This window comes from Juglans microcarpa x Juglans regia, chromosome 2S (assembly GCF_004785595.1).
Source record: "Juglans microcarpa x Juglans regia isolate MS1-56 chromosome 2S, Jm3101_v1.0, whole genome shotgun sequence".
NCBI lineage: Eukaryota > Viridiplantae > Streptophyta > Magnoliopsida > Fagales > Juglandaceae > Juglans > Juglans microcarpa x Juglans regia.
The window spans coordinates 18,156,046-18,164,162 of NC_054597.1; positions in this window are offsets into that span (position 1 = coordinate 18,156,046).

Below are 8,117 nucleotides of genomic sequence, written 5' to 3' on the forward strand. Positions count from 1 at the left end.
TGAATTTTAGTTAATCCATTATGATGATATTTTGGGATCTAATAACTAAATAGGTGATAGATTTAACATTTGGCTAATCTATTGAGAATGTTCTTAAAGATGTCCCATGGCTTCCACACTATAAGAGAACATCTATATGGTATAAGATGAGGTTTGAATAGTGAGTTGAGATGAGATGAGTTGATATGAAATTAAAAGTTGAATAAAATATTGTTAGAATATTATTTTTTAATATTATTATTATTTTGAAATTTTAAAAAATTGAATTGTTTATTATATTTTATATGAGAATTTGAAAATGTTATAATAATTAGATGAGATGAGTTGAGATTATCTTTGTAAATACTACATTAAGGCCTCGTTTGTTTTCATAACTCATCTAATCTTATTTCAATTCATTTTATCTTACCTCATCTCATCTAATCATTACAATTTTTTCAAATTCTCACACAAAATAAAATAAACAATTCAACTTTTTTAAATTACAAAAAAAAGTAATATTAAGAAAATATGTTCTAACAATTTTTTATTCAACTTTTAACTTTAAACTTAACTCATTTCATCTGCGAAAACAAACGAGGCAAGAGCATCTGCATCCGAATGTTTATATCATCAAATTCTTTAGTAAAAAATTTTAACTTTTTGACAAAAACTCCTCTCCATCCGATTGCCTATTTTAGATAATTGGCATTGCCTTAACCAAATGCTAGTAATCTAAATTTATGGCATTTTATCTCTTATATTCGCTGCATTTAAGTAGTCATAACGTGTACTTTAGCAAAATTTTATATCTTGAATTCGTTGTAGGGTTATATCTTGAATAAATCTTTTGATTTTATGCAAAACATATACTTTTAGCTAAATTTTGAAAATAGTTTTGGTTAGACCGATGCTAATGCTCTTAGAGAAAGAATTTAGGATTTGAATAGTGGCTCCCTAAATATGGGGAGCTACTTTTTATCTTTAAATCATTTTTTACAAATATTTTATTCTAACTGATAAATCAATTTTTTTAATCATCTACAGTTTCTCTTATGCTCATATTTGTTATAGTTGAAATTTGAAAAAGAAATGTCACCATTGAGACAAAAAAAAAAAAAATTGACCATTTGTGAAAATATGATATTTTTTTAAATATTATTGTTACGACAACATTGATTTTAAAAATATTATCGCTTAAAGAGATAAGTAGTTAAAAAAAATTCGTTATAGATAAAAAAAAATAAAAAATATGGATACAAAAATAATTAAATAATTATAAAAATGTGAAAAAAATAAGTTAAGAAATTTTCTTCCACTCTTTTCCCGAAAGAAAAAAAAAAAGTAATTAAAGATGTACAAATAAATGAGTAGAAAAAATAATAAAGAAATAATAGAGAAAACTTATTTTAATAAAATAGAGACAAAATAAGCAATGAGATGTAAGAGGTTTTGAAAATATGAGTAAAATTTAGGGAAGAATTTAGGAAAAAATGATTTTTAGATAAAATTTGAGGAAAAATTCATTCATCCGGATGTGAATCGTCTATGCCACAAGGATTTGGGATTCCTTTTTTAGACTAAAAAATTTGAATAGAAGTAACAAAGACAACTTGTGCAATAACTTAACCGTAGGACTTTCCCTGCCCACATAGTGGCCAACCCCGATCAATTGTGTTTTTTTTTTCTTTTTATTTTTTTTTTTTTTGTGAAAGGGGGTGGAAGATTCGAACTTGGTTCTTCCATTTGGAGACTAGATCTTATACTATTTGATTCAAAAACCTTGACATCGATTATGTTTTCTTATTTATATTTCTTGCAAGACAATTTACGGAAAGATAATTGTAATTGAGAAAATGGGAATTGATGCGAACAAAAAATAATTTTTTTTTTCTAAGCAAGCATATTATAGATATATTTAACAATTACAAGATACAATAGTCAACAGGGTGGGAGGCCCCAACATTCATCCCAATCCAAAAAATATAACACAATAAAAAATTAAAAAAAAAAAATCTGAGACCAATAACTTGACCCCCACCTATTTCCCACAATGGGAAGTCGCTTGAAGCGGTTTTGATATAGTCTGATAAACGGACTGTAATACTACGATTGAGAGTCACAGTGAAGTGAGTTGTGCTGCATTTTACTGGTCGAAACTGGCTGAAGAGGCGTAAACATCCTTGGTTAGAAGAGGCGTAAACATAAGAAGATAGCAAATCGGAAATGCGTTGAATCGTTGGATGACGAACGTCAAGGATTGCGGAGGTGCGTAAAGGCCACGCACTACTCTATGAAAGTGGAGGTTGGTCTAATTTGAAGGATCTGAGGTCGCAAGTCTCGAATATGGCGCGTGCGGCAGCAACAGGTACAACCTGGTGCGGCGCTGCCTAGATCTCACGTGCGGGTTGAGTCACGTGTGTGAAGCATGTGCCGCTCCTTTTGAAATTATTCTTAAGCCATCTGAAGGATTGGCAGTAAGGGAGTTCTGTGGTGGGGCGCGTGGCTGTCGTGGGGGGTCGGAAAGCAGTAGATCGGCACTTCTCATTGCTTGGACGAAAAATACAATAAGAACCGAAAAAAAGATGGAAAACATAATAAACACTGAAAAGCAGAGAGAGGGAGGAGCCAAAGCTCCACCCCCTCTAGGCGGGGAAGATGGGAATTTTTGTTTTTAGTTGGGCGAAGAAATTGCCTAGAGAGAAACAGGCTGGAGACTCCCCTTTAGTTGAACTAAAAATTCTTTCAATTCTTCTTTTTCCAACACTTAGTCTTTTTTTCTTAAATATTATTTCTTTTAAAGGAATTTCAACCGTGATGATTTAAAAACTCATAACTCTTCGTATATATGAAAAATATAGTATGTTAACGTACCATTATTAAAAATCTTGTGATAATTGAATCTTTATGCAATCATCAATAGCGTATAAGGATGGTGGTGTGTTGGTTGAATTATACCTCCAAATCTAATTCAAATCCTTCCTATAGATGGAAACTAAATGATGATAGTCAAGAGGAGATGAATATTATTTCCTTCTAATAATTTCAAAATGCAACCTATCAACTTTATAGTTTAGATACAATATTATTTCCTTCTCCATTCCAAAAATAATTCCTCCACGATGGTGGAGTTCGTTACAATGATAGCCACATATTCCAATGTCTACGAACCTCACTCGATACTCGCGTTAGAGAGAGAGAGAGAGGGAGCCATTGATATAATTTGTGCAATTATCACCAGTCTCTCTCCATGTAACCCACTGCCTATAAGGAATGAAGATCAAGCTGCCAATCAAGCTGCCATAGATCAAGCACAAAATAAAAACAGTCTAGTAATCACTTGATTTCAGCAACTTACCTTAAGTTGTATCATGGTAACAGCCATAGATCAAGCACAAAATAAAAACAGTCCAGCAATCACTTGATTTCAGCAACTTACCTTAAGCTGTATCATGGTAACAGATGCATGATTTTAGAAAGATATCCAGCTGTATAATCATTATGTAATTCATTTAATTTAGCATTCTTTCGATATTGTACAGATTCCTAGTTTAGAAACAGTTGTACATGATCAATATATAAATGAATGAAAGCACACTCACAAAGGTAACTCGTGAGATTGTTTTTCTCAAAAACTTCTTTATGGTATCAAGAGCCAATACGGGTTGCTAGAGAGTTGTGTCTTTTTTTTCTTCTTCTCCTGCAATGACTTCATCCATTCTTTCAGATCCCTATCCATATCCTGTCTCACAGAATGTGTCGAATTATGTGTCTCTCAAACTCACTTCCAGCAATTTCTTGCTCTGGAAAATTCAGATGCTAAATATCCTTGAAAGCTATGACCTTCAAGGATTTATCACAGGTGACATACACACTCCACCACAATTTATTCTTGATGAGTATAATACCTCTCAGTCTAATCCACTTTATCACAAGTGGCGCAGGTCTGATAGGCTTGTTAAAGGATGGCTTACAGCCACCTTGAGTGAGGAAGTTTTAGGCCTTGTGGTTGGTCTAAACACTGCCTCAGAAGTTTGGAGTGCCCTTGTTCATGCTTTTGCAAGGGTGTCTTCTGATCGGAGTCTTGCACTTAAGCAAAGACTCACCTCAATCACCAAAGGATCTGATTCCTTGAGTGATTATTTGAGGAGATTTAAAACAATTTGTGATGAACTTGCTGCTATTGGCAAACCTGTTTCTGAACACAAGAAGTCTTGGTGGCTTCTCAATGGCCTTGGTAAGGATTTTGAAGTTTTTACAGCCACTATGCTTAGGCCACCTGTTTCAGTTTTTTCAGAATTAGTTACTTTATTGGAAAGCTATACTGATCGATACAAGGTTGATGTTACTCCTCCTATGGTTTTTTATGGCCAAAAGTCATTCAAACAAAGGAAACCAAACTCTAGCACTGGTTCCTTTAACTCAAAAGGTCGTGGCTTTGTCCAAGGCCAATCCACTGGCTCAAGATCAAGCTCATCCAACAATCAGTCTCGTGGTACCTCTTCAAATTCAAACTCCAAAACAGCAGGCAAAGAAGAAGTTGTGTGTCAGATATGTCACAAAAGAAATCATACTGCTCTTAAATGTTTCAATAGGTTCAATCATTCTTTCACAAATGATAACCTTCCACAGAGTTTTGCAGCCATTAAAATGGATGAGGCTCCTAACACAGCTTCATGGCATCCTGACACAGGTGCAACTGACCACATAACTGCCAATGAAGGTACTCTTCACTCACTACTTCCATATAATGGTCATGATGGTTGGTAATGGTAAAGTTTTACCTATCACTCATGTTGGACAAGCAATGGTTGGTTCAACTCAATCTCCAATACAGTTGAATGATGTGCTAGTGGTACCTGAAATTAAGAAGGATTTATTATCTGTTAGTAAGCTTACATCTGATCATCCACTGAGGTTTGAGTTTGATGGACATGGTTTTGTGATAAAGGACAGGACAACAATGAGGACAGTGGCGACAGGAAGGAAACAGAAGGGACTATACATTTTTGATGGTGCTGATTCGACCCCTCAGAATAAAAGGAGTTTTTTCTCCTCCAGATTTAGATCCACAAATAAAGAAAACTGGCATATCAGGCTTGGACATCCAAATTCAAGAATCCTAGACTATCTTTGTAACAAGAAGTTTATTACTCTTGATTCAAAACAGTCTTCTTCTGAAATATGTGCAAGCTGTCAAATGGGAAAAGCTTGTAAATTGCCATTTCTTTCAATAGACAATATAGTCAATGTTCCTTTTGAAAAAGTTCATTGTGATCTATGGGGACCTGCTCCCACTGCCTCTAGAGAAAAGTATAGATTCTATGCTATCTTTGTTGATGAAGCTACTAATTTCAGCTGGTTAATTCCCCTCAAACACAAGTCTGATTTTAATTCTGCTTTTATACAGTTTCATGTGTTTGTCATGTGCCAATTTAATGCCAAAATTCGGGTTTTCCAAACTGATGAAGGAGGTGAGTTTAATAACAAGAACCTTACTGATTATTTCCAAAAATTTGGCATTCTTCATCAATCAGCTTGTCCAAAAACACCAGAACAAAATGGCAAAGCTGAAAGAAAGCACAGAAGTATAACCAATCTAGGTTTAACTATGATGTTCCATGCAAAACTTCCACCTAGATTCTGGTTAGATTGCTCCTCTGCTGTTGTGTTTTTGCTTAACAGATTGCCTTCTCCTCTACTCAATATGGACTCTCCTTTCTTTAGACTATATGCCAAATATCCTGATTATAGCATTCTTAGAACTCTTGGGACTCGATGCTTTCCTTATCTTGGAGAATTTAGGTCCAATAAACTTGAACCTAAGTCATTGCCATGTGTCTTTATTGGTTACAGTACCAAACACAAAGGCTATAAATGTCTCTATCCACCCACTGGTCGAATTTATACCTCAAGGCATGTTGTATTTGATGAGTCTGTTATTCCATATTCTAAGCCAACTCTGTTATATGATTCTCCTGCTGTTGAGGGAGATTTTTCCAGCTTCATTGAATGTCAAAATAGTCTCTCAAATGCATCTGTGTTACCCTCTGCATTTGCTCCTCCTTCTCATTCATCAATTCAAACTGTCATCATTGATTCACATCCTGTCCAGCAATATACAGATTCCTTACCTACAGAAACAAACTCTTTGCAAAATACACTTCCTCTCCTGTTGAAACTGCAGTACAGCCATCAGTACAACATCATATGCAAACTAGGTCTAGGTGTGGCATTCACAAACCTAATCCTAGATATGCAAACTTGCATAATTTGGTCTCTATTCCTACTGAGCCAAAATCTGTCAAAACTGCCAAAAATCATCCTGGATGGTCTGCTGCGATGGAAGAGGAACTAGCTGCACTTGCAGTTAATCAAACCTGGAAATTGGTTCCAAGAACTGCTGACATGAATGTCATTGGATCCAAGTGGGTTTACAAGGCAAAACTAAAGGCAGATGGTACACTTGAAAGGCTCAGAGCAAGACTAGTTGCTAAAGGCTTCAGTCAAATAGATGGGGTTGATTTCTCAGAAACATTCTCTCCAGTTGTGAAGCCTGCTACTATCAGAATGGTCCTCACAATTGCTACTGTGAAAAAATGGGCACTTCATCAGCTAGATGTTAAGAATGCTTTTTTACATGGTTGTCTCAAAACTCCTGTCTACATGCATCAGCCACCAGGCTATACAGATGAACATTATCCTCAGCATGTGTGCCAGCTCAACAGAGCCTTATATGGTCTCAAACAGGCTCCTCGAGCCTGGTTTGACAGACTTAGTGACTTCCTCCTTCAGCTTGGGTTTTATTCCAGCTCAGCTGATCCAAGTCTATTTATTTGTCACTCTAACCATGGGCTACTAATTCTTCTTCTATATGTAGATGACATGGTGGTAACAGGTGACAATCCAAAAAGCATTAAGTGGTTGATTTCTCAACTCAGTTCTCAATTTTCTATCAAGGATCTTGGCTTTCTTCACCATTTTTTGGGCATAGAAGTTCACAAAGTTGGTTCAGATCTCCTCTTATCTCAGCACAGGTATATTATAGAGTTGCTAACTCGAGCCAATGTGCATGACTGTAAACCTTTGTCTACACCTATGCCATCCAAAGGTCAACAGCTCAAAGCCTCCGAGGAGCCTTTCCATGATCTAACTACTTACAGGAGCATAGTTGGAGGTTTGCAGTACCTGACATTTACAAGACCATATCTCTCTTTTTCTGTTAACTATGTTTGTCAATTTATGCAAACACCAACAGTCCAGCACTTTCAGCTTGTTAAGAGAATCCTAAGGTACTTACAGGGCACAGCAAAACTTGGTCTACATATAACCTCAAGCAGCACACTCGACTTGTATGGGTTCTCTGATGCAGATTGGGCAGGTTGCCCAACCACACGAAGATCTACTTCAGGGTATTGTACCTTCCTTGGCAGCAACTGCATTTCATGGAGTGCTAAGAAGCAACCTACAGTGTCTAGGTCAAGTGCTGAGGCTGAATACCGAGCCATGACCTCAACTGCAGCTGAGCTGACTTGGCTTTCAAAACTACTCAGAGATCTTGGAGTACCTCAAATAAAAGCACCAACCTTATATTGTGACAATATGAGTGCTCTATATCTCACTGTTAATCCAGTTCTTCATGCTCGAACAAAACATATAGAACTAGATTATCATTACATTCGAGAAAGAGTAGCACTTGGGGCTTTAGAAACTCAGTTTGTTAAATCACTAGATCAGCTAGCTGATATTTTTACCAAGCCATTACTCAAGGGTCCTTTCCAGCAGCTGCAAGACAAACTTGGCCTATGTTACCATACACAGCCAAGTTTGAAGGGGAGTATAAGGAATGAAGATCAAGCTGCCAATCAAGCTACCATAGATCAAGCACAAAATAAAAACAGTCCAGCAATCACTTGATTTCAGCAACTTACCTTAAGCTGTATCATGGTAACAGCCATAGATCAAGCACAAAATAAAAACAGTCCAGCAATCACTTGATTTCAGCAACTTACCTTAAGCTGTATCATGGTAACAGATGCATGATTTTAGAAAGATATCCAGCTGTATAATCATTATGTAATTCATTTAATTTAGCATTCTTTCGATATTGTACAGATTCCTAGTTTAGAAACAGTTGT